General features: G+C 46.1%; 1 long non-coding RNA gene across 3 annotated transcripts; it reads left to right on the top strand.

Annotated features, from left to right (window-relative positions):
• Window positions 1–739: 739 nt before the first annotated feature.
• LOC310833244 lies at window positions 740–24,162 on the top strand. 3 transcript variants are annotated; one of them, XR_014558603.1, is made up of 4 exons: window positions 740–1,061; window positions 3,070–3,176; window positions 4,648–4,723; window positions 23,932–24,162. It is a non-coding gene; the product is annotated as an uncharacterized lncRNA (long non-coding RNA). The 3 variants fall into 3 exon arrangements; XR_014558604.1 differs by lacking the exon at window positions 23,932–24,162 and adding an exon at window positions 6,613–6,746; XR_014558605.1 differs by lacking the exon at window positions 23,932–24,162 and adding an exon at window positions 6,394–6,746.
• The last annotated feature ends 3,185 nt before the right edge of the window (window positions 24,163–27,347 follow it).

Genomic DNA, 27,347 nt, shown 5'->3' with positions numbered 1-27,347 from the left:
TCCCTTCCATGTATTTATATAAACAAGTCATATATGGGCAAAGATCACAAAGATCTTTGGGAAATATTTTGACACTGATGACTTGCAATATGTATTCCTTAAGTGTTGATGCTCTTGAAGCTGTAAGTAGGGTCTTCCTTGCCTTGAAAATAAAGTTGATGTATCTCCAAGGAGAGAGACACAGGTACAAATTATCCATGTGATTGACTTCAATATACCAGGTGGATTGAATAATTCTCCTTCATAATGGGTTGACACTTAACAGTGTTTGCAACAATGATAATTTTCAGTGTGATTTAATAGCTTACTTCTTACCTGAAAAGATAATATTCCTGAGGACACCACGTTGTTTCTACATAAATGGCTTATGCTATTATAAATAAGGAGATGTAATGCAATTACTACAAATTATATGACTGTTAACACTTATAATGAAACCAAAAAGGGTGGAAATTACTCAACTATCATGTAATACCAAACTCAGGGTTTCTGTATGAATATTGTTTTAGGGCACCTATTGCAATTGCCTAGATAAGTATGATGTGTCAAATTGAAGACTACATTGAACAGATCAGTGGGAAATTTGTAGCTTGGCTAACTGGCCAAAAAAATAATAATTCACAGGCAGTAAGAAAAAGGGCAAAATCTGAGTTAAACATAGATTGATTGTCAACTGTTGCTCTGTGAGTCCTTCCAATTGACTGAGCCTCTATGATGTCATAAAAGCCCGGAAGGTGGATATGAAGCCAGAAGTTTGTGGGATGTCTGGCTAGAAATTATTCTTGTTGAGTTCAGCAGGGCTTCCTCCCAGATAAATATATTTAGGATTGCAGCTTTAGAGAACGAGAGTGCACCAGAGAATTATGGATCTGAGGACAAGAAACACAGGCAAAAATGGGAAGTAGATATCCCAAAGAAAGTATGGTGGAAAGGAAAGAATGGGTAGAGGAGATGGTGAGGATACAGATGTGTGTTTCTTGGGAAGCAGAGTAAAGAAATGAGGAGGCCTGAATTTCCAGTATGATCCAATGTTCCATGAGTCTTCACATCAACCCCTGCTGGTTAGTGACATTTGTGGGGGAAGTGGACATGGCTCTGTTCAGATGCATGCCTCAAAACGTGTGCATGCACTGTTGGTGAAAAGGGTGTAATAAAGTAATGATGGCATTATTTAGAATAAACTAATTAGAATGAAATGTGTCCATTAATGGAATTAGGCTCCCACTTGTACCTTCTATTATGAAACATGCTCCTGAGAAACAGCCCCCTCCATGCTTTTTCTGTCCAAATTACAGCATTGCCTATACTGGATCTGGGATGGAACTGTTAGGCTTCCAGATGAGCTATTTACTGTGGAATCACCATGCCCCAATCTCACACACACACACACACACCAGGATGTGGCAAATAATGCCATGATTCATATGTAATCCCTCTGCATCTCTTCATTACAGGTCAATTTTGTTCCTTGCTGACTGCTGATTTGTCCCTATCTATACATATACATGTACATATTCACTGATTCTCTGCTCCTGAAGCAGTTTAGTCATGCTGGCGACATAACTCAGAAAGCTGTCTGTGGACAGATGCCAGCTCCCTCAACCTGAAGCGAGATAAGGGCCGCACCCCATAGTCCAGTTTGACTAGACTTAACCGTCCAGGGGTCCTTTACCTTTACCTTATCCAAAAAATCAAGGCACATGCAGCTTCAAATCCACATTCAACTCCCATGTGAATGAGCCCATAATCACCCCAGATTCCTCCCAGACCAGAACACAAATGGTTGAAAGTATAAAAAGGTATTTCTTTAAGGAATGTAACATTCAGGACAAGTAGTCTTAATATTCAGAACTCTTTAGTGGCGGCTTCCTTATCTAAAGTAACTTTCTTAAGTTTCAGAACAGCTAGGCTCTTTCAAAGGCTCTAACTGTTCTCCCTGATCTCACTCTCCCTTGTCCCTTCCTGTCCCTGTTGCAGGCACAATTGCCACTCACTGTCATTTTCCAACAGAGACTCTACCAGCCGTTCTCCCCAACTTTCTATTCCACTCCCCTAACGACAATGATTCTCCCACTAGCTCTCCCCTGATCCATATTTTAGAAGCCTTCCGTCTATTACCACTTACAAAGATTTAAAAATAAAAGGAGGGCTTTCCAAAAGTGCATGCAGGCGACACTGCAGAACTAAAAAGAGCATCCCCATTTCAAAAGGGTTGTAACTCAGTGACAGAGCACGAGCTTTTACAGGTTCAACTCTTCGGGTTTCTCGATACAGCTGCGGGGGGGGGGGGGGAGGACACTCCCTGCCTGAAACCCTGGAAAGCCACTGTCTGTCACTGCTAACAATATTCCTAGTTGCAAAACCAGAGCTGAGAAGCTATAGGGCTTTTCAGAGTCACAGATGCAATGTGACGACACTAAATTTATTTATTTGGTGACGTGAGAGACTCCAGCACATGCTGATCATTCATGTAATCAGATGTTCAAGTAAATGTGAATGTTATTCGCATGAGGTCGTGAGATTTACATGGTGGGCACACAACAAGCTTGGCTAACACGTTCCATATGCCAGAGCAGCAAAACAGACAAAATGTGCAGGGGCTTCTTATCCCTTACACATAAGATCATACCCTGATCTTATGTAGAATTAATTAAGAATGTTTATTTCCCCTCTTCATCTTGGTGGTGTCAGTGCTCAGTCAGGCATGAATCTGTTATCCCAAACCTCTTTTCCTACAGAATGTTAAACACTGCTTTGGATTTCCCAAATATAATCCAGAGAATTATTGGCTTGTGTGCATCAGATTTAACAGGAATAATGGCTCATGGATTCCTCTAAGTTTTGTTTCAGGATACTTGGAACAATTCCTTTAGCTATTCTTAAAAGGAGCACCGTGTGAATGATCTTGAGTTTCCAGACATGCTTTATTTCCCTAACTTCTTGTTGTTGTTGTTGTTGTTGCTACTGCTGCTGTTGCTGTTTCTCAATTATTTTCAGTTCTATGCAATGCTATTTTTCTAGAAAAAGAGGTGCTGGAGCTCACCGTGAACTTCTCCCTTGTTCTCTTAGAATGGCAGTGATGCCCACCTGGCTTACCTGAGAGGTGCCAGAGCTAAGATCTGGTGGGCTCCAATTGGAAAAAAAGAAAAGAAAAAAGCCCTGGGCCTATGTAACAGGTATTGAATTTTTTAAAAAATAGATGTTGTGCTTCTGTATACTTTGGGACCCTCACCTTAAACCTCCCTCATGTGCTTGGATGGTATTGTTGTTGCTACCTAAGAAGCCATACTTGAATTTTTATATTAGTTTGCCTTCAGCTAAGTCCTACTCAGTGCAGAGTCATTGAAATGAATGAGCCTAAGTCAGTCATGTCCATTCATGGCAATGTCTGTAGTCTGAGTAGGATAAGTGTGGAATACCACCCACTGGATATTGCTATTATAATGCCGCCGCCAGCGTAACAAGATGCTTTTCGTACTCCCTAACCACTTGAAATAGCCGGAAGCACAGCCAGAGCTTCCTGCTATATGTTGCTGAAAGCAGTGAAAGGTTACATTTTCTCAGTTGCACATTATTCAAAACAACAGCCTCCGTGGCACTAGAAGGGAAGGGAGGCATGGGGATGTTTTTATGAATAAAATAAATAAAGATAAGGTGATCTTAAAAGCCATATGTTGGCGTGGTTGTATTTTAGAATGTGTCCACTAACCAGGCAGCTACAGAGTGCATTATAATGCATATCATGAATAATTGTAGAATTCATTAAGCTTCTCTCAATTGTAATTAAAGCATATTTTTACCCATCACCAGCACTTTTTTCAGGGGGTACTGAAGGGTATGCAGTTACCAGCACCTCTTTTTTTCGTTGTTACAAAGGGTGGCACTTACTGTAACAACTTCATTATGAGTAAGGTAAAGGTAAAGGAACCCCTGACCATTAGGTCCAGTCGTGGCTGACTCTGGGGTTGAGACGCTCATCTCGCTTTATTGGCTGAGGGAGCCAGCGTACAGCTTCCGGGTCATGTGGCCAGCATGACTAAGCTGCTTCTGGCGAACCAGAGCAGCACACAGAAACGCCATTTACCTTCCCGCTGGAGTGGTACCTATTTATCTACTTGCACTTTGACATGATTTCGAATTGCTAGGTTGGCAGGAGCAGGGACTGAGCAACGGGAGCTCACCCCGTCGTGGGGAATCGAACCGCCACCCTTCTGATCGGCACCTATTTTTCTAGCAAAAAAAAAGGACTGCCTGTCACCATGCAAGGAATCAAGTGAGCTAGACAAAGATGCTAGAAAACTATTACAGTAGCAACAGCCAGGGCCACTTCTACCGTTGGGCAGAGTGGGATAACTGTCTCAGGCGTCAGATGCTGGTGACATTACCCATTTTATTAGTATTATTTTTTTGTATTCTGTTCATTTTGTAATTAGGATCCTCATTTGTCTTGCTAGTTATTCACTCAATTAGCATTCCTTTCATTATTCATTTCTTGCCTTTTTATTACTCAAATTACTTTTCTTTCCTTTAGCAGTTTTTTTCTCTCAGTGGCAGCAGCAAGACTAGCTTCTGTAGCTGTTCCTGGTGACTGCCAATCCTTCTCCCAGATTGCTCTAGAATGGTATTTTGGTGTGTGTTTTTTTTAAGGGTGGCCACTGGAAATGGCCACAGATGAGACAGGTAAGCTTCCCAGACCGATCCAACCTTGAATGATACAAATAAGGTATGTCACATTTGTTCTACTCTGCTTTTGTTTCAGAATGAGTGAAAATGGAAATGAAATGAGCCTGATTTGGTTCGATTTTAACTTCATTCCAGAATAAATGAATGACTGGGTGGACGTTAGAGTGTAAGCGATATATGGAGTGCCTAGATTTAAGTGAATGATTGTGCAGACTTTGGGTTTGCACTAAGCGAATAGATGGGTTTGTTTACTGCCAATCTGTTCAGGTGAGTACACCAGCAAACATGGACAAGCTTAAAGATACCATGGCTCCAAAACCAGTTATGACCTTAACTCAAACATAAGAAGAAAAGTCAGGTTGAGCTCTGGGACAGGTTGAGTTCTCAACCCTATAGGGACTGTTATAATAGAAAGAAAGAAAGAAAGAAAGAAAGAAAGAAAGAAAGAAAGAAAGAAAGAAAGAAAAGTTGTTTGCTTGTTTCCTTACTCTGTATGTTCCCACTCGATCGTGTCAATCTGCAGATGTGACACTGTTACTTGTGCCACATAGTACATGTTCTGCATTGGCCTTTTAGTGTGGCATCGCCTACACTTTAGAACTCCTGGTCTGTTGCCATCAGGCAGGCGTCTTCACCATACTTTTCAAGTGCTAGAACGTTTTTGTTAAGGAAAGCCTATCCAGACATGCAGATGTTGACGTGTTTTAATCTTCTTTTTTTAGTCTATTGTTAACTTTAATTTTATTTTAAATGTGTTTAACTGACTATTTTATTGCTCATTTAAATAGTCCTTGTAAACTGCCTCGAGGGTTTAAAAAAATAAAAATTAACAACAACAACAACAACAATAATAATAATAATAATAATTTGATAAATTAATTAATTATCGGCCCAGTATTGTGGAAGACTTTTTCAATAGTGATGCAGCAGTCTTCTTTAATAGCAATATTTAAATGTTTGCTGAAAACTTTTCTATGCCACTAGGCTTATGCAGGAGATTAAGGGGGGGGGGAAATTTAACAGTTTGCAGGTGATCTGTGATATATATATATATATATATATATATATATATATATATATCCCCAAATGATGACCCACTGGAATGGCCACAAATTATTTTGTGTTTTTAGATTGGGATTTTATGTTGTGAAGTGCTCTGAGACCTGCGGGTATAGAGCGGTATACAAATGAAATGAAATAATAATAATAATAATAATAATAATAATAAGCTGCTGAAACCATTATCTGCCACTGGGCGAGCATGCTGAGAAGATGATAGAGTTAACCCCTTACTTATTTTTGATAAGACGCTGCTCCTCCTTCCTGAAATCTGCTACTATTGCTGTTGTTTTGGACAGGGGTGCTTCCTACTCCAAATTCCGCTGCCCCTTCTCATGATCTGTGCTTCTGCTGAAAATCCAAAGTGTCATTCACTAGCACCAGGCTCTGGTTCCACATGGGGTAGATGACCAAAGGACCAAGGGGATGACTAGTGTGTAGGGTGCATGCCAGTAGGTTCAGCACTTGCTCTCACTGTCTAATGGGTGAATAGGATGCTGTCATTAGAACTCACAGCACCTCTTCCTCTATTTTTCAGCAGCCAGTCAGGGGCTATATGATAATTCGGTAGCACACAGAGAAATTGTATATCATTCTAATTTCATGTAGGAAGCAAAAGCATTCAATACATCTTGTGTATGTACATTCTAGGGAAATGCATAAACAGAGAAGAAATTGGCTGGCTTAATTCTGAACAGGGGAGCCAAACTCTATAGTTTTCACAGTGGTTCCATGTACTGAAATGAGCGTTTCAAGAAACAGAGCCAAATTGGAGTTTTCGTTCCCTGCGACTCTAGTTTAGAGAATAGAATCCCTCAATATGCTGTGCAATTTCAAATTCACAAATGTTTTCTTTTTACACTCTCACAGAACAATTTATTTGGATGCGACTTAGCGGAAAGTGAGTGGGTGCAAATCAGGATGCAACCGTTGTTGTTTCCCTCCCCCCCCCTTCACACTCGTACATGAATAAATGACTACAAAACAAAATGATTTTGTAGAAGTACCGGTAACATCCTCAGTCTTTAATGGTTTCATCTGCATTAAGCTAATCTGTCTAATCGTCAAGCCACAATTCAGCAGAGAGGTGAGCACATTTTAAAAACCCTGCACTTTGTCCCTGTGATCTACATTCTTTGATCAGCTTCTCTGCATTTCAATATCTGTGAACACACCATCTCTCGAATCTGAAACTTGGGATGTAGCCTTATTTCATAGATCTGGGAAGCTGTGAGCCCTCTCTTGCAGTACTGTGCAGATTGCTTTGGTGCTCTGTCTAGAGCTTATTACACTTCTAGCAAGAATGAGAAGCCCAGGCAGCAGTAGAAACTGTTCAAGGTCACATCCTCACCCCATACATTTGAGGCAACGGCTTCCTCCAATGAATCTAGGGAACTGTAGTTTGTTAAGTGTGCTGGGAATCGTAGTCTGTGGAGGTAAACTACAATTTTTTGGGGGGAACTATGTGCTTTAAATTTATGATGTGACAAATGGAAAACAGCAGAATGTGCGATAAAAGGTAAAGGTAGAGGACCCCTGGACGGTTAAGTCCAGTCAAAGGCAACTATGGGGGTGTGGTGCTCATCTCGCTTTCAGACCGAGGGAGCCGGCGTTTGTCCACAGACAGCTTTCTAGGTCATGCACCGTTTCTGGTGCAACGGAACACCGTGACAGAAACCAGAGTGCATGGAAACGCTGTTTACCTTCCCGCCACAGTGGTACCTATTTATCTACTTGCACTCGCATGCTTTCAAACTGCTAGGTGATAATGGAGAGCAAAGCATTGTGGGGGGGGGCTCTTGTCCTACGATGGCAGGAGTAGTATTTAAGAAACCAGTTTGATACAATAGCTCACCATTGAACAACCACCTACATTTAAACTGTATTTTCGCAGAAGTGCCTTTGCTTGTGTGCATAGATAATAATGCTAGCAGGGGGTGGCATCTTGTTTTCCTCTTATGTTCACTGAGGGGAAAGGCAGACAGCAAGGCTCATGCATTGCAAGTGCCCTCCATGTATGATAAATGTATAAATCAGAAGTTTTCAACCTTTTTGAGCCCACTGATCACTTGACCAGCTACATTCTTTCTGCGGCTCCACTGTGGAGAAATGCACTCCGAGCCTCAGAGGCCCAGTTATGTCACCCCTTGCTTGCAGAGACAGCAGCCTCTCACCCCTTTTTGAACACCTTCCCTTGTGAAATGTTCCCTTAGCCTCCTCTCCCCTCTCCTTGGGAGGCCTCCAGGCAGCCCCAGAACCACCATTCGCTTGTGGAGCTTGTAGCCAAGGCAGTTGCAACAAAAAGCCAAGCTTTTGGGAGGCAGAGACGTGAAAGGGCATCAGAGGAGGGAAGGAAGGAAGGAAGGAAGGAAGGAAGGAAAGAAAGAAGGAAAAAAAGAAAAAAAGAAAGGAAGGAAGGAAGGAAGGAAGGAAGGAAGGAAGGAAGGAAGGAAGGAAGGGGGACATAGGCCAGTGTTGTCTGCACAACCCCTGACCATCATTCAAGGCACCCCAGAGTGCCACACCACACTGGCCTCTGGTATAAATGTATTTTAATCTCACTTTTATCCCATCTATTCAAAATATTATTGGTTTTTATCTTGAGGCTGCCATCCTGGATATGCTTCTTTGAGAGCAGATGCTACTGAACACTTCAGAGTAAACATGCATAGGACTGCAGTGTGAAATGCAACAACAAAATTACATAAAAGCAAGGTGTCATTAATGTGGGAGAAGAGGTAGAGATTTATGTGGGGAATATTCAGAGAGGGAAGAGCTGAATATCTTTAAATGTTATTTTCAGATCCCATTTTTTAAAAATTTCTTGTGCCCTTTTGTTTTATTCAAATGTGGTGGTTGCGTGCATTTGCACCATAAAATGGAAGGAAAAGGCGATTTAAAGAGAAAACATCTAGCTCCTCTCTGCTGCCTCATATTCTAAAATGGAGCTGGTGTGTTTGTCAAGCATCACTGGGGCTCAGTAACAAAATATGTATGCAATAAGGAGGACAGAATAAACTGCATTGCTAAAGAGCAATGGGTAAGGTCTCTGCAACCCAATATTAAACATTAGACGTTAGATATCCTAGGTGGACACCCTTTCCACATCAACTTCCCCCTGCTAAGGATATATGGAATATGCGCATCAATATGCCCCAAATGCTAGAGCACACCCTGTTCCCTATATTGTACCTATTTTGGATGCTAAATTGCCAGATTGATTTCTTTGGTACCAGTCTTATCGCTGCGCTGAGAGTTTTAACATTTTGTAAGTTCTGGAAATGATAGCATTTGGGAACTAAATATGCATGACACCCTGAAAATAAATACTTCCGTTAAATATAAAATTGTGTTTTCTACGCTGCAAGAAAATGTCCATTAGGGAGGCAAGGATTTTTTTTTTTCACACAGTGGCAGCAATCCACAGAAGTGCTTTGCTCAGGCACCATAACCCACTGTAATATGCGTTATATGTCTCAATATACCTCCCCCTGTTGCACATATGTCATTTCAGGCAGGTCATGAGCTGAGCTACCAGCCAGCTTCATCACCCAGAATTGGCATTGGGACGTATCAAGCCTTTAGCCACCATCAGTTCCTATGGGGCAGGGCTATTAGCTCGCAGGTGCAGTTTCCAGGGACGCGGGTGGTGCTGTGGGTTAAACCACAGAGCCTAGGACTTGCTGATCAGAAGGTCAGCGGTTTGAATCCCTGCGACGGGGTGAGCTCCCGTTGCTCGGTCCCTGCTCCTGCCAACCTAGCAGTTCGAAAGCATGTCAAAGTGCAAGTAGATAAATAGGTACCGCTCTCGTGGGAAGGTAAATGGCGTTTCCGTGTGCTGCTCTGGTTCGCCAGAAGCAGCTTAGTCATGCTGGCCACATGACCCAGAAGCTGTATGCCAGCTCCCTCGGCCAATAAAGCGAGATGAGCGCTGCAACCCCAGTGTGGGTCACGACTGGACCTAATGGTCAGGGGTCCCTTTACCTTTACCTTACAGTTTTCAGGTATGTTTAAATCCCACTCAGCCCTCTCTTTCCCCCAAGAAATTAACCATTATCTCAGGCTCCATGTCCCATATTATTTTGCCTCCCTGAAAGGTTTTTTCTGAACATAAATTACAGAGGGATTAAATGTGTGAATGGGCAAATCATGTCTTCTAATAAAAAATAAAAAATGAGTTGCAAGCTTTTTATCTCCTTGCAAAAATATAATGGCCAGGTCAGGTCAGGCCCTCTCCCAACTGGTGCCCCAGCCGCCACCTCTTTCACATTTAGCAGAAGCTTCATATGTAAAAATGTAATGGACGAAGGCCTGCCTGGCATAGGTACCAACTGCTTGGGGCCCTGGGTGCTTGAGCACCCACAAAGTTCCCCATGAAGGGGCCAGGCACCCACAAATTTCAGCACCAGGGACAGGCGTTCTGCATGGCACCCATGGCCCTGGGCACCCACGATTGTGGGGTCATGTTGGCACTCCTGTTGCCTGGCATAGGGAGTAAAGAGTGGGGGAACGGTTATCCTGCTTGATTTCTGCATGTGGAGCAGACTGTGTGTGTGTAAGTGGGCAAGTGGGGAAGGGCTTGGCAAGTCCAGGCATGCCCCCTATCCTTTTCTGGCTCCTATGGTTATCCAGATGTGGCTGGACGCTAGCTCCCATCCTCCCATACCATTGGCCATGCTGGCTAGGGGAGCCTATCAACATCTGGAGGATGTTGATCTAACATCTGCTGCTCTATTGTGTGACCAGAGCAAGGAAAGGGGATGGGGTGGCAGCGGCCAGAGCTTATTGGAAGCGCTCTTTGGGTCGTCAGGCGGCTACTGATGCTGCTGCTCCTGCAGCAGCGCCGCGCAAAACCGACAAGCCCTTTCGCCTGTTCCTGGATGCGCGCAAAACGCGAGGAATAATCACAGTTAATCGTGTCTGCTCCGCTCCTTTGCTTGGGGGTCATCGGTGAGACGGTGGGTGGGTGGTCGGGATGTGTTATTGGGCCGGGGGTCCTTGATGACATCTATATGAATGAATCTTCCTCCCCTCTCTCACACATACATTCCCTCACCCGTTGTTTTCTTTTGCACAAAGACAAAGCGATGCTAAACCAAAGTAGAAGCGTCTCTTCTCAGGGAATCCAAAGTGGCTGGGACTATTTCTACCCGGGCAACTCGGCAGGACAACAAAGATCTCTCTCTCTCTCTCTCTCTCTCTCTCTCTCTCTCTCTCTCTCTCTCTCTCTTCGTGTGTGTGTGTGTGTGTGTGTGTGTGAGAGAGAGAGAGAGAGAGAGAGAGAGAGAGAGAGAGAGAGAGGGAGGGTGCTGGAGAAGAAAAATTCTCTCCAGTGGCTCATTAATTCTGCACCATTCTGATCAGAGCTTCGCTGGCACTGTTAAGGTTATTCATGTTCAGGTAGCTCTTCCCGCCCCCTCCCTTCTCCCTTCCCCTCCTCCCTTTGAAAAAAATAAATAAATCTCTCTCTATCTTTCCTCTTCTCCCCCCCCCCACAAGCACCCCAGAATGTTATATTATTAATTGCCAATTTGCATATGTGTGCAGCTGCTGTTTTGGCATCCGATTAGCTTGCTGGAGGTATAGCGGAGCATTTGGCAGCTTTCCTCTTTGGAGGGGGGGAAAGGTGGGGGGAGGAAAGAGAGAGAGAGAGAGAGAGAGAAAGAAAACGAAGGAGACGGCCTCCCCTAACTACAGAACAGCTGATAGTCTATCAGCCATAGACCCTGACGGCGTGAATTACAATTACAGTACTTTTCACACTAAATCTGGGTGATAGCTACTTGGAAAGAAGTTTCATCTTTTTTTAAATAAAAAAACCCCCACAAACTGGAGGGGGGGAGAGGAAAAGAAATTACATGGTCATGCTGTGCTTTTAAAGGCGGTTTAGGTCACTTTTGTCTATTTAACACCTAATTCCGAGGAGTCCATAGGCATCTGGGAGATGTGAACGGCGCCTAACTATGATTTAGCTGTTTAGATGGGGGAGATCTGCCCCCACCCTCGCCCCTCCCGTTTATAAATCTACCTCAAATTACATTTATTAACAAGGCGACCAGGAAGTGTTAAAGTTGTTAGACGCTTCATTGATTAAACAGTTTGTTTGGGGGGATTTTCAGTTGTCATCTCCAGAGTCATGGGAGTGGTTGTGGCTTGTTTTGTTTTATTATTAATAGAATTTTTTTTAAAAAAAAATGCAGTACTGGGGCCACTGTGAACAAATTCGCCATCGGATCCGGACATCTGAATGCAAGCGGGAGGCTTGAAATGGGGAGCATCCTGATTGGTGGTTTGGTCTCTGGGGTGGCCCAATCCTGTCCAAGTTCGTCTCCCACCGTGCACCACTTGCCACAAACAATTGCGCTCAAGGCGGCTCACAATACCCAAAACATTCATACACGGTGTTAAGAAGTCCTTGGGAGCTGTGATTCAATCCAAAACATGCATATTTACTCATCCATATTTCTACTGTACTGGGTTCAACGGGTCTCGCTCCCATCGCAGCCTAAAAATGGGCCATGGCTCTATTTATTAAGTCTTTCTGATTTCAATTGCTTGACTCTCCCGCTGAAATCCCTCTACTCCGATTGGTGGGTTCATAGCCGTTTAGGTTCAGTTCCCCCACACAGCTACACAGACCAATGGGCAGTCTTGACTAACTCCCGGTATCTTGGGCTAATCTACCTCACGAGGGCGTTGTGAGGGTACGATAGGATGACACACACCCCCCACGTGTGTTAACAGCGCCTTGGAGAAAGGGCAGGATGCAATGTGGATGGGTGGGGGAGATCTCGTGCACGGTTATGGCATCTACACTGGTCTTATCAGCTCGTGGTTGTCTGAAGGCGCACAAGGCCGCCACCTCGCTGAAGCTAAGCGAGGTTGGGTTTGTGCCTGGATGGGCGACTGCCTGGATCTTCCACGATGGAAGAAAGGTCAGCCATAAGTTGTGGGGGAGACACTGTACATAAGCACATAAATGCTTATGTGCTCATAAAAGCAGATGTTTACTGAATCCATTCAGTAACCATTGTTAGGATCACGATGCGCAGTTTTGGTTTATCGTGCGGGTCCCCACTAGCCTGCACGATATTAGACTCTTAATCTCAGGGCTGTGTGTTCGAGCCCCACTTTAAGCCAAAAGATGCCTGCGTTGGGCAAAAAGATTCCTTCATGGTCTCACTAGATGACCCTCCTGGTCCTTTCCAACTCTATAATTCTATGATTCTAGGTGTCTTGCCTACCTGCAGCTTGTTTCGTGTACTTGAAACTTTAAAAAGTACATTTTAAAAAGTAAGAGGGACCGTCCTATCCATGCGCATTGAGCTCGGAGCGCCGTCTGTGTGCGCTTTTCTTCCAGGCTCCCATCCTAATCCTTGTGTTTAGGACCGCGGCCTCCTCAGTCCACTGCTTTAAATGAAAGTTCGAGGCTGCCAATGACTGCTGGTCAGGGCTCTATATGTGTACACCCTCCAGCAACAGAGCTGTATGCTTCTGGCGGGGGAATCACAGGTGGAAAGAGAGCATTGTTACGCTCACGTTCATATTTACATTCCATATATATTAATATTCCATATGTAAATAGTATTAAATAATCCAGTATTTAATATTCCATAATGCAAACAGAAGCCAGAGAACACACGTTGTCCATACACACAGAGGCACAAATGCACTATCTCATGCCTGAAATATACGGTTCTAGCTAGTCCTGGCTCAGCTAACCTAAGAGAAAATAGACTGTTTTCCCTTTTTTTTGAGCTGCTTGCATTATTAGATTTCTCACTCTCACAGATTATCCAAAAACTACCCATTGATTGATCGCCCGTAGAGCTGCATTTGGTGTAAAGAAAAACTTCACAGCTTTATTGGCTCCCAGGAGACAAAACAAACAGAACAAGATATTCTTATTAAATACAAACAATGCAACAAGCGAGGGAAACGTCCCATGGAAATCAGTTCAGCCAAGGCAGTCCAGCGCGCCGCAGCCCCAGCTGAGGATATACCCGGGAGGATGGCTCAAGTTTTGCGGCTGGCTCTCTCAGGCAAAAGTCCCTCTGGGATTTGCAATATTGTTCGCAGCATCTCTTCGGAGGGATCCCAGTCAGAGCTGAGGAAGATGCCATCGAAGGGAAGCCGGGAGACTGGCTTGGCGTTGCTGCTCGATTGCGTTCCAGTTCCACTACAGACCCGGATGGGGTTCCCGCCCCGACGCCACCCGCAAAAAAATAATCAAACCCCACCCCCAAGCGCCCACCCCACCATCTCGTCCCCTCCGCTCTTTAACAATCCTTCTTTTTTTGTGGAATTGGCTTGCAGGCCTGGCTTCGGTTCGCGTTCCAGAAGCGTGAATAGCCGCGCAGCGCGATCCTATGCATGGCTACGCGGAAATCGAGGAGAGTGGGTATAGGATTGCAGCCTACCTGAGCCATGTGTTTTTGTCCCTAGGTAGAAGTGCATAAGATCGCGCCCTCCTGACAAATAAGTAAATAGGATGTTCAGGAATCTTCGCTCGAGGTTGCCCTGCGCTATTATCAAAGATGCGGAACTCTGCTTAGCATTTATTTAGCGCTGTAAAGGAAGCCTAATGGCAGAGACGCTAGTTTGTTCTCTGCTGGAGTCTGTGGGGTGAAAAATATTCTTATTAAAGGGATGACCAGTTAATTTTTTTCTGCACATGGCCTTTTGATAGGTAGTGTGGACAGAGGTGGGCCGGGTCAGGCCATTTTTTCTTGTGTCTTGAGGCGTCCTGAGTTCAGTGGAAGGGTTCATTTTGTAGCCCACCTTTCCTCCAAGAAGCTCAAGGCGGTCTACATGGTTTTTTCACTCCCCGTTTTATGTACACAGCATCCATGTGAGGAAGCGATTCCAAAATAAGCGCCCAAATAAGACCCAGTATCGACGTGCCGGTGATTTGAAGTCATAGTTGGGGGCTCACTCCCAGGTACCCACCATCTGGGTTGAGGTGACCACCACGAAGGTCTTCTCAGTTGTGGCCCCCTTTTCCTGAACTCCTTTCGCAGACAAATCTGCCTGGTGCCAGCGTAATTCTTATCCTTCCTTTATCATAAACTCATTTAATATCCTGTTTTTGTTTGTCTAGCTTTTGTAAGCTGCCGTGGGAGTACCACCGAAGAGGCGCTGTATAAATATTTTAAATAAATGCGTATAGAATTGCAGCTTTGATATTCTGGCGGAGCGGGAGAAGAGGCTGCGAGCCCAATCCAAAGCGCGCTTCCTAGAAAAACAGTCCCATTGAAACTCAGTATGACTTACTTACCCTCGAGAAAACTTCCACGGGAGCACGCTACACAAGCTACAGACTGTGTAATGATGTGTTTTAAAACTGGGGACGCTATGAAACACGCACACTTAAAAAAAAACCCTGCCTGGTTCTGAAAGTGGAGTGTACTTTTGTTGAAACCACTTCAGTGCCTGATCTCCTATAGTAGATTCAGATCAATGGGAGCCAATCTGGAACAAAAGGAGTTCTGCTGTTGTTGTTTAGTCGTTTAGTTGTGTCCGACTCTTCGTGACCCCATGGACCAGAGCACACCAGGCACTCCTGTCTTCCACTGCCTCCCGGAGTTTGGTCAAACTCATGCTGGTAGCTTCGAGAACACTGTCCAACCATCTCGTCCTCTGTTGTCCCCTTCTCCTTGTGCCCTCCATCTTCCCCAACATCAGGGTCTTTTCCAGGGAGTCTTCTCTTCTCATGAGGTGGCCAAAGTATTGGAGCCTCAGCTTCACGATCTGTCCTTCCAGTAAGCACTCAGGGCTGATTTCCTTAAGAATGGATACGTTTGATCTTCTTGCAGTCCATGGGACTTTCAAGAGTCTCCTCCAGCACCATAACTCAAAAGCATCAATTCTTCGGCGATCAACCTTCTTTATGGTCCAGTTCTCCCTTTCATAATTCACTACCGGGAAAACCATAGCTTTAACTATACGGACCTTTGTTGGCAAGGTGATGTCTCTGCTTTTTAAGATGCTGTCTAGGTTTGTCATTGCAAGGGAGTTTTACCTGATGCGAAATGAGACAGAGTATATAGCAGATTGTCTTCTACTGAGTCAGATCTTTCGTCCAGTAATGTCTACATTGAATGGCAGCAGCTCTCCAGGAATTCAGATAGGGGGTATTTCCAGCCCTACATTCAATCCTGCCAAGGATTAAACCTGGGATCTTCTGCGTACAAAGCAGATCCTATGGCCCTACCATACTCTACCCTACTTTTAGAGAATTTAAGGTAGGATGAGAAAAATTAGCAGAGGTCATTAAAATTCCTTTACTTGTTTAAGAAATTTCGCCCCGTGGCGCAGTGTTTAAAATACGGAAGCAAGGTTAGGAGGACCATCATGAAATCCACACACCCATGGATCCCAATTCTTAGCCAATCATTCCTCGAGGACCTTAATTCAGGTCTGCAACAAAAAGTAAGGGCAGTAGGTCCACATCCCCGTCCACTTAATTCGAGTGGCGTACCTAGGGGTTGGTTAGGTTGGTCCCTGCCAGGGCACAGGCCCAGGTGGGCGCAAAAATCTCGAAGAAAGACAGAGAGACGGGAATTGCCAAGGGCGCAAAGGGGCCTAAGTACCCCTCTGCTAATGTGGGCATGTCCAGTATAATCGCTGAAGTCTCGAAATTACGACCAGAAGCTCTGTCTGTTTTACAGGCCGATCCTTGGCCAGCGTTCATGAGCTCACTTGCGTGAAAAGCAATTTCCGGTGCAGTGCTACCTCGGGTTACATATGCTTCAGGTTACATACGCTTCAGGTTACAGACTCCGCTAACCCAGAAATAGTGCTTCAGGTTAAGAACTTTGCTTCAGGATGAGAACAGAAATCGGGCTCCGACGGCGCGGCGGCAGCAGGAGGCCCCATTAGCTAAAGTGGTGCTTCAGGTTAAGAACAGTTTCAGGTTAAGAACAGACCTCGGGAACGAATTAAGTACTTAACCCGAGGTACCATTGTATAGTCAATGTATACCCACCAAAGTAATCCCACACCTGCCTTCTCAGAAGTAAGCACCGTTCAGTTCAATAGGACTTACTTGTGGGAAAGTTTAGGATCGAGCTGGAGTTCAAACAAGCTTGATTCTCAGGCAATTTTGCTCAGGGTCGCCGTCTTGGGAACTCGGAAGAGTCTCTCTAATGGAAAAAAGGAAGGAGAAGTCAGGAATTTTAACGTCACCGCAAAGGTAAAGAAAGGGGAGTAGGGACGCCTGATTGACCCACTGTTGGTTTTTAGAATGGGCCCCTGGGCTTTTGTTTCTGCATTCACAGAGCGGAATCAGAGCACCACGCGGACCCGCTACCTGCCACCCAAGGTGCCCACCGCGTTTTGCCAACACGTCAATAGGAACCAAGTGGACTCAAGGTCAGGAAAAGGCAAGTCTGCATTTAGCTTCAGGTCAATGCTGGAGGGACTTTCCCTTCTGTGGAATCTGTGAGCTTCCTCGTTTGGTCGTACAGACCAATATGGCCCATGGATACTGACCAGTGATACTGTTGCTACCCCCTTCCTACATCTCCCGCTATTCCATCTAAGACCGTATCCTTCCCTTAGGATGCAATCCTATTATAAACCGCATTGACTTGGTATAGTCAATCCCACTGAAATCAGGAGGACTTGCTTCCGAATAAACCCGCCTGGGTTCGGATTTCAGGGCTGCAATCCTGTAGCGCCCTGAAGAGGAAGCCCCATTCAAGTCAGTGGGGACTTCCAAGCAAACAGTGTGACAGCCCAAAGGAGCGCGTAAAGGCCTTTTTTCAGCATTGATTTTTCCGTGCTTGCGCGTGTGCATGGACGTAGCCGGGAGGGGGCAGCTGCCCCCCCCAATAAAGTAAATCAATTAAAAATACTTAACAAACTGAGGTTCTGCCTCCACCCAACATGAATCCTGCCACCCGCCACATAAATCCTGGCTACACCCAAGGGCGTGTGTGATGGGAGAAGCCAGAGCCTCGTTCCTACTGATGCATCTCGGCTTAAACGCTGGTGGAGTTATCACTACAGTGAAGTGGAAATAGGTTTGTTTTGTTTTCCAGATCGACTCCACTCCGGTGTGCATGGGTCGGGCATCTTTCTGATTTTATCTCAAGCAGCTTCCATCGCGAGGGAATACAAAAAATCATTCTCGTTAAAGGCCCACAGAGAGACGTGTAACAACCTTAAAAAAATAAAAATAAAAAGAAGGTAGTACAAAACAGTAATATAAACCCAACCACCGCCCCGTCGAGAAAATTCAGTCTTTTATTTGTCCAAAATCAAACGTCTAATTATATCCCCGTGTCTCCTTCCATGCATGCGTTCATATTTGTAATGCTAGCTGGTTTTGTAATGCCTCGGTGGGTAAACGGAGAAGAACGTGCTTTGCGCTCTTTTTTACATCTACAAAAAAGCCTTTGATTAGGTCCTAAGATAGTCTATTCCACGGTTTGTTTCCTACGATGTAATAATTAGTTAAATGAGGGTGGTGGAGAGGAAGCGAGAGAAGCAGAACGTTTCTGGTACGAGTGTGCATTATTAGGAAAGGTGACGGCCCCTTTGACCAATTGTGTGTAGACCAACCTGGAAGTAAGCCCTATTAAAAACCATAGCGCTTACTTCGGAGTAAGCATGCATGCATTGGATCAGGCCGCCCGTGGACTAGGTGTTTTTTTGTGTACAAAGGAAGGAGGAGGCAACCTAGTCGTAGGTGATAAAACCTCTCGATCTTTTTGCCTATGGATAACGGTGGCTACCTGCGCAGACGTATACATGTCTACTGAGAAGTAAGCCCCATGGGTTCAATGGGATTTAGCCCCAGGGACGTTGGTACAGCATGACGGTCCTTTGGAAAGCATTCCCCGTCGTCCGTCCCCCCCAAAAAATGCCTCCCCCCGCGATTATTGACAAAAATGCGCACAGCCGAATCCGGGTCGATGGCGATAAAATTGGCGAAATGATGTAAACTGGGCCAAGACAGGCCTGGCGCCGCTGGCACTTCGCCACAATCCCAGTCTGGGAACCTGCAAGTCAAAAAACCCTAGTTAATAATTGCAGTCTGCAAACCGCAGCGCCGTGGACACATGGCTTAGCAAGAGCTCCTCGGGGAGGGAGGGGGAATTGCCGTTTCTGTGGGCTTGGCTGCTGAGCTCCCCCGTGGGCTTTCGCATCTTGTGGATGGCAAGGCGCCCGAGGTTTCTTCCCAGTGCTCCCATGGAGCTTGGACTTGGCTTTTTACGCCCCCACCCTTCTGTCCTGAGTTATGCGTAGAGCATTTCCACAAGCTCGCAGGCTGGAATTGACAAGGGCTGCCAGGCGCGGCGCGCGCTCCGAACGAAAAAAGGCAACCTGTTCGGGCCGGAACGGCGCGTCCTTCTATCCCGGAAGGAGCCCCCGCTCCCCCCCCCCCCCCAGCCAGCCAGAGCCGGCTAAGCCCACCTCGACGCTGGCTGGGGGCAGATTTTCCTCTCCCCGGGAATTCTGCAGCAAGGGTGGCCTCAAAGGGAAACGTGGGGTTCAGTGTCTCCTTCGAACCGAGATACTGAAAAGCGCGTGTTAAATGTGCGCCTGAGCCTGCACCCACAAGAATTACTCTTCTCTCTCTCTCTCTCTCTCTCTCTCTCTCTCTCTCTCACACACACACACACACACACACAGCGATTTCCACGGGGAGACCCATTCAGAAGTATTTCAGTTTAGCTAACGCTTCCAAAGAGATCTACTGTTTTTTTAAGCTCTCTCTAACAAAGGCATACGGTCGATATTTCGAGCTTTTTATATGCATAAAGTGTATACACTTGAAGAGGGAAATCTACTTGTTCTCAGGGCCTAGGGAATGCAAGAGATGTTTGAGCCGCTCAGTAATAGGTCTCCAAGTCTTCAGATCTGCGCAAGAAGTTCTAGCGTCACTCTCTTGCGCCCTCACCGATCCTAAACACGGAACGAGCCTTCATTTCTCAATGGAACTTCCCAGCGAATATCTAGGCGTTGCATCGATACTAGTCGACTACGGTCCCTTTCTTCTATCTCGAATTCTGCATTTGAAAGCATTAGCCCAAGTTACTCTGTAAAACGGACTTGCCTCAGGGGGGCTTCAACAAGTGGGATGGAGAGGCCACCGAAACGGGTTTTGCTACTTTCCCCCCTGCGCCCAAGTTGGGTAATGGCGATGTAGCAGGCTGGTTTTGGGTAGGCAGGCCTGACTACATACCCCCAGGAGCAGGCATAGGCAAACTCGACCCTGCAGATGTTTTTGGCCTACAACACCCATGATCCCTAGCTATCAGGACCAGTGGTCAGGCATGATGGGAATTGTAGTCTCAAAACATCTGGAGGGCCGAGTTTGCCTGGGATGGTGAGGTTGTCCTGAGGCTGCTGTTGAATTCTCAACTTCCATCAGCCCCAGCCGGAATGGCCAATCGGAGCGCCACAAGTCCACGGGGATCACAGTCCCCTCCCCAAGCCCCATCCTTGAGGAAATGTGGAGAAAAAGCCAATAGGAGGAGCTATCTCCAGCTCCGTTTCAGGGCAAGGGGCTACTCTAGAAACAAGGACTGATCTATTGGTTTCTGACGAGTTTCTTTCAGTGGGAACAAAATAAAATACGTTTTGAGTCTATTGCACACCTACAACAGACTCCTGTGCTATGAATTCAGTGAAACCGAACCCCAGGTGCGTGTGCGCGCCGTACTATATAGCGCGCGCACTTCTTTGTCAGCCGTGCGCGCCTTTGCCGGCAGGGACCTCTTTGCCTTAGCGCGTGGCCAAGATGCAGACGCGATACCAAGCCCCCACCAGCAGAGAAGAACCCTTAGGCTAACCTGTTGAGAAGGAAATCATGATCGCTAAGCCGGCTCTCGGGCTGCCTGTTGCAGCTGCGTTGGCCCTAGACGGGGCGAACGGTTTTCTCCAAACACCTATGATAAACACAACCGGTGCCAGCTTCGGAGTCCATGATCTCGATACAGTCCTGAGCTGTTCCCTCCTTCCAATTACGGCTTTCGTGACTAATTAGCGCGCGTGGTTCTCTAGCCGTACGTGCGCCTACCGATGGCACCTGAGGCAATTTATCAATTAGACGGTAACTAAAGACATTCCTGACGGATCGGAGGTTAAGGATGGAGCGTTTGACACAAAAGAAGGCGCTGCGCTGTCGAGGCCGCTCAGATGGGCAGCTGGAAACTTCTGCGGGCCTAATCCGGTCGATATCCTTATTAACACGGGACTGCTATGTTAATATTCCCCAAGAGTTGGTCCATTTCACGGGATCACTGGCAAAAACAGAACAAAGCTTTGCGCTTAGGAAAGTGAAGCGAGATAAATAATTGCTTTTGTTTTTGGGAAAATCATGGGAGATCCTTGGACGGCAAATGGAGGGCTTCTCTTTATATCACAAGTTCCTGTCGTCTTGCAGCTGGAATTCTTCCCAGGATCCTGAAAGGTCTACAGTCCTGTTTAGAAGCAAGACACTTTAATGAAATGCGATTTTTCCCTCTAAGGAAGATCCAGCCACTGCGAAACATTTTCACGACGTCTTGGTTTGAGTGGGAAAGATTTCAGCACGTGTTTAAGGCTGCAGGCCTATGGACGATTATTCGGTACCGGATCCCTCTGAACTCAGTAGGGCTTATTTCTTAGTGAACATATATAGGATCGGCCATGCACTTTCCTATGCAAACCAGTGGGATTATAACAGTGTCTGCTTTCTTCCCCTGGTAAAGTCATGCTCGATGGAGCTAAGTAACAGTTTCCAGACAGCAGGCCGCTGGAGTGGTGCTTTTCCTATCGCAAGAAAAGCACATTAAAGACCAAGATATGTATAGTGGCATAAACTTTCGTGGGCCACAGACTATATTTGTGCCTATGAGTGTTGTCTTATAAGCGTTTAGCTCTGGTTGGATCGTGTCCAGTGAATCCCCCCTTTTTTTTAGCCAAAGCATTTTGGAATGCCCTTGATATTTGTGGCCTCCAATAGATTTCTGTGTTTTTCAAAACCTTGCAATCAACTTCTTGAAAAAAAGCAATTTATTTATGGTTGTCAGAAGCGGCCTTCTAATGTTCTGTTGTTATTTTGGCTCTTGGTCTCATCTCTCGCTCTCAGTTTCAGGTCACTCTGCAGGTGCTGCTGTTTTTTAAAGACTTAGAGTAGCAGCCAACGCCAGTCATACTCCAAGCAGACCCATGAAATCAATGCATTGGAGTTACTCAAGTTTACTGACTTCAGTTGGTCTACTTTGAGAAGGACTAACATTGGATTACAGCCTTAACTCCTAACCCTCCTTCCGTCTTGCACCCGGGACCTGTAGCAAAACCGGAAAGGACTCACAGAGACGATTGAGAAGATCCAAACTTGTCTAGAGTGGCAAAAGAAGTCGTTGTCGGTAGAAACACACACACACGTTCCTTTCTCTTCGCCAATAAATGGCACATCTGACAACTGAGAAAACGCTACTTTAAATAAAAACCAAAAACTGCTTAGGATTTCTTTTCCTAAATGACTTTTTCTTCGAAAGAGAGGCGGATTTAAATCGGTTTCCGATTCATGAGGACAAGCCAGTTAAACAGCAGCAGCAGCAACAACAACAGCAACTGATTTTCCAAAGGCAACACCCGGAGGCATCTCAAGCCACCAAGCAAACAAAACGTGCCCTTAATTTTATTGCACGGTGGGATGAAAAGGCTGCTTCCTTTCTCCTTCAGTAGAGTAATGCCCATGAGGGGAGAGATAAAAGGTGACAACCAAGCATTTATATATATGCATACACATACACGCACATACAGATCAAGTCACCTTGGAGAGCTCATATGGGAAGAAGCAGCGCCACCGCCTCCTCAGCCATATGGCCAGGGATCTTCCCCGGGGAGCAAGCGTCAAGTCACCTTTCAGTCCGTATGTGCAAATAATTGCGGGGATCGATCGACTAGGAGGAGGCCCGGATTCATTCGCCGCTCTCTCCGCCTCTCCTGGTCAAGGAGAGACAGCGACGAAGCTGCGCTGCCTCGTGCTCGGATTCAGTACTAGGGAAAGCAAAGGTTGAGATATCTCCACATCACATTACTAGGGCAAAGAGAAGGGGACTGGACGCAGAGCATGTAAACATATGTACAATCTTTTCTCCCCCGCTCTCCTCATTTTCTTCCTGTAACCTTCCTGTCGCAAAGCTACAGACTCCGGAAAGTCCTCACCATCTACAGAACTCTCGTGAGTCTTTCCTAAACATTATTACGCCTAAAGAGGCCGAGGATAACCATGGAAAATCCGACAGGGAAGATCAGCTTTGGAAAGAACAGTAAAGGCGATGGAGTTAATAGCAGGAGAGGGGATTTGCAGCGAGGAATGGATGAGATTTATTAGCGAAGGGAGAAATTAAAGGATCCTGCAAACCCTACGTAGTATGACGCTGGTTTGGAGGTGGGTTTTGTTTTTGTTCTTTGCGAGGTTGGGGAGATGAACATGGCTCATTTGTGGCATTCCTGGTGATCTGGTCCACACGCGCCCTTTAACCTCTCAGGGCGTGGGCTGGGGGGGGGGGATCCTCCCTTCTCTGCCTTGTTAATGCGTGGATATAAAATCATTTAGCTCAAACTGTTTCTTATCCAGCATCAATATGTTGTTCCCTTCACATGAAACTCACACGCGCAGTTTGTGTAAATCTGTAATAAATAATATTTTAATGTTAAAGGGAAGTGTATAGTAATCAAAATCTTTAGGGGCAGGATGGAATGGAAACTGAGAAGGCTTTGACAGTAAACAATCCAGCGCTCATTCCTCTGCCTCATACGACTAATAAGAGACTCCGGGTGCTTCACGACACTACATTTTTTAGGAAGTGGTTTGACAACAAAAGCAGCAGCAACGAAATCCCGGAGGAGAAGCAGGTCGGGTAGCGAGGCCAGGTGGTCAAAGCTGGAACAGGTAAGGTGTAGCTGCTGTTTTGGTGGAGCCCAAAGTAGGATCTGCAGACAAGCGCGGCATTTATTGTTCCCTTCCTGGTCATCTGCTGTGTGTGCCTGTGGAATCCTGACAAGGCAGCCCAATATATTTTGCTGCCTGAGGACAAATAGCAAATTGTACCCTGCCACCTTCAAGTCAAGTTACATGGTAACCAAGTCTGGTCAAGTTATTTGGATACCTGAGGCAGACAATCTCACAAGTTCCTCTATCCAACCCACATGTGACACACTCTTTCTCCTGTTGACTTCTAGAAACCTTGCACCAGGTCTGCAGGATGTCTGATTCGCTTCTGGAAAGCTACTAGTTACTTGCAGGTTGGCATCCTACATGGCTTACTCTTCTGGTGCATTGAAAGCAACCATTGACCACACTTCATTATGGCTGTGATATAACCAATGAAGCAAACCATGCATATTGCATTGTAAAAGAGAATGGAACATGTGCAAAATGTTGCAGTGTGAAATGTTCAGAACTCTGGTCTTTCAGGCATACTCTTCCCCATCACACACCTTTCCATTCCTGCTCTCTCCCAACTTTTTATCCCCATCCCAACAGTCAGCGTTCCATGGCCACTGAATATACTCGTGTCATCAGCAGGACACCTTTTGTGTGTGTGGTGGGGACACACTTGGGCTTCATCACCAAATATTTTTCTTCTTGTGCAAAGCTTGGGGATGCCAGTCTACCGATACCTCCCTCTTTGGCATCCATGGATTGGTGCCTTTTGGGCAACTTATACAACAACACTCACCTTTGTGTATGAGAAATAAGAGGAAACTGTGGTTTCCTAAGTGTCACTAAGGGCTGCACCATCCAACTACTTCACTAGATTTGGGGCTTTTAAATTTTATACTGGAAACCAGTTTGTAATTTCTGAAGGGAGGCTAAAGAAACATTGCATCTGCTTACGTTGAAGGCATGAAATCATTTACAAACTTTGAGGATAAGAGAAAGGCACATTATTATTAGGTAGGGAATAGAGGTTCCTAGGTCAAAAGAAATGGAGAAATAACAACAAGCATGCGTTATTATTAATTATAATATTTATTTATATCCTGCCTTTCCCCCAGAAACGGGAGTCAACACTAACAAAAGTCAAATGACTAGAAACTCTCAATGAAGGGTTGCAAGTCCAAATATTGCCACTCCTTGGTTAAAAGTGGGTCACTAAGTGGTTTAATGAGTAGTCTGAGCAGCAACATCTACAAGGAATTAGTAACCCATTGGGGCAAGGCTGTTGTTTCTTTGGAGACTCCTTTAGAAATACCCTATTTTTTTACTCATTCTACTTCAATAAAGTGATGTAGCCCAATTCTGCTGAAACCTAACTTGGAGCAAAAATGGACTTTTACAGTGCAACCCTATATATTCCCAAGTATCCACAGAATTTAACTTTTAAGAAGGATAAAAGCGTCACACGCACAATATATAGCTTGAACTTCTAAGCTGTTGGCTTTTTAAATTGCCCTAGGCTGAAATGCGTATGAAATAGTGCTGCTAATTATATTTGTATGTATTTTAAACTGAGATATATATTTAACCCACTTTGAAGGAGTGTCTGCTGGCTGAAAAGCAGGATGGAAGGATTGTGCACCAGCAGAAAAGCAGGACAGAAATCATTATTAATAACAATAACAATAGCCCTAAACGTGCTTGTTTGAACTTCTAAATAGGACTTCCAAATAAACACCCATCGGTTTAGACATGCAGAGCAATGCATGTAGGTCGACTCAGACACAAGTCCTCCAGGTAAGTCTGCACAGGATCTCAGCACAAGACCCAAACAAGGCCAAAGGCCATATAAAGGAGCAGGCTATCTTTAGAAGGCCTCCGCAGTTCCTATGCAGAGTTGATGGACAGCACTCCCAAGTTTCGAAACCACAGGTTCTACAATGGCCTGTGTGCATAGCAGCCAACTCCTAGGGACCGAGATCCCTTCGCCCCCCCCCCCCCCCGCTAAAATATTTGTGCCTCCACAAAGTTGATGAGCATTGTCATTCAAATAATGTGTGCGCGCCACGTCTTATGATCTATTATGTGGACTGGGGATGACCTGTCACCTGCCCCTTCTCCCATATTTTATTCAAGTTGGAACCCTTGCTTGTGGGTATGCATGTGTGCCTGTAGGTCCAAGTTCCACAATGAAAGCCCGTCGGATCAAGGCCGATCTAGTGAAGGGAACGCCTCCCCCCCCCCACACCAATGGCAAGGAGCCTTCCTTCCCTCCTTCTCCCCGCAGCAAAGAAAGAATGAACAGGGGAAACCCGGAGCGCCAGCAGGTGGAACGCTGGCCTAATTGGCCCGCGCAAGATCACAGCCACGGCCGCCCTCGCTCGGCGCCCCCTCCCGCCCGTGTAATTAGGGGGTGGGATTATTAAAGGCAGCGGGAGATTCCCCCCCCCACTGCATGGCTTTATGGAGGGGAGTCAGGATTGCGCCCCCGATTCGTGGAAACGAGCGCGCGCGCCTGTGCGCTGGGGTGTGCAAAGCGGGAGAGGGTTTGCTGGGGGGGGGGGTTGAAGGCAGCGTTTGCGACGAGCTTTTCCCTCTGTGGCGCCGGGGAAGAAGAAGGGGAAGGCGGGATCACGGCGAGCCGAGGGAGGGAAAGGCAGGCAGGCAGGCAAGCAGGAAGGAGGCCGTCCTGATTAGCATGCAGCAGCGCTCGCAAGCCCGGCTCCATTGTTTTAACACCTCCCCTCTCCTCCGCGCCAATCTGTCACCGTTCAGCAGGCGAACGCGGCTGCCTCGAACGCGGCTGCCTCAAATGAGACGGATAATTAGCTGCCCCGCACGAATGGCGCACTCTTCTCACCCCTGATTGCTATCACCTTCTTGCTCCTGGCAGTTTTGACACCTCGTAATCAGCCTGCTGCTTTTTCCTCTTTTCTTTCCCTATTTCTGATTCCGTCCCCCCCCCCCCATCCACCCCCGTTTTCCTTCAGGTTCCCCCCTCCCCTTTTCTTCTTTTTTTAAATAATAAAAAATAAATAAATAAGTAAAATAAATGCAACGCCAGTTGCCATTTGGATTGAGCCTCCTCTGCTGAGTTAACCTTGCATGAATCGTAAGGAAAGAGGAGGGGAAGAGGATGTCGGAGGGCGACAAAAGCGCTTCTCCTCCGGGGCGCGCGCGTATTTTGAGGTGGCGCGGGCAGCTGTGTCGCTCGGCTGCTTGTGCCTGGTAGCCTCGGCGACTTGGGTAGCGGAACAGGTTTTTGTGGTGTCGTGGTGGTGGTGATTGTGACGACCCCCACCCTACGCCCCCTGCTCAGCTTCCCTCTCCATGTTCTGGGGGTCGAAAGAGAAAGGCTTGGGCCTGTGCGCGCCAAAGGAGAGAGTGAGAGAGACCTTTCCGCAGCGCGCCCCCTTTAGTCGACAGAGCGGCGCTACAAGCGGGGAGAGAAAGGCGCGCGCCCGCGCCTCCGCGCGCCCCTGCACCAAACCCCTGGCAAATGTCAAATGGCTGATTTAATCTAATCTAAAGTTTATTGGCGGGCTCCGAAGGCGAAGGGGGAAAAAGAAGCCCAAGCTGAGTGTGGCAATAAACAGACTGCAGAGGGAACCTCCAGAAAAGGACAGAGCTGAGACCTCAAATTAATGTACTAAATTTCCCTTCGAAGATCGCACCCCCTCGATGAACTAGTGGAATCTGTCACAAGTGTGTTTCC

This window comes from Podarcis gaigeae, assembly GCF_964106915.1.
Source record: "Podarcis gaigeae genome assembly, chromosome: 1".
In the NCBI taxonomy this organism is placed as follows: Eukaryota; Metazoa; Chordata; class Lepidosauria; order Squamata; family Lacertidae; genus Podarcis; species Podarcis gaigeae.
This window is presented reverse-complemented; position numbering and strand designations above follow the sequence as displayed.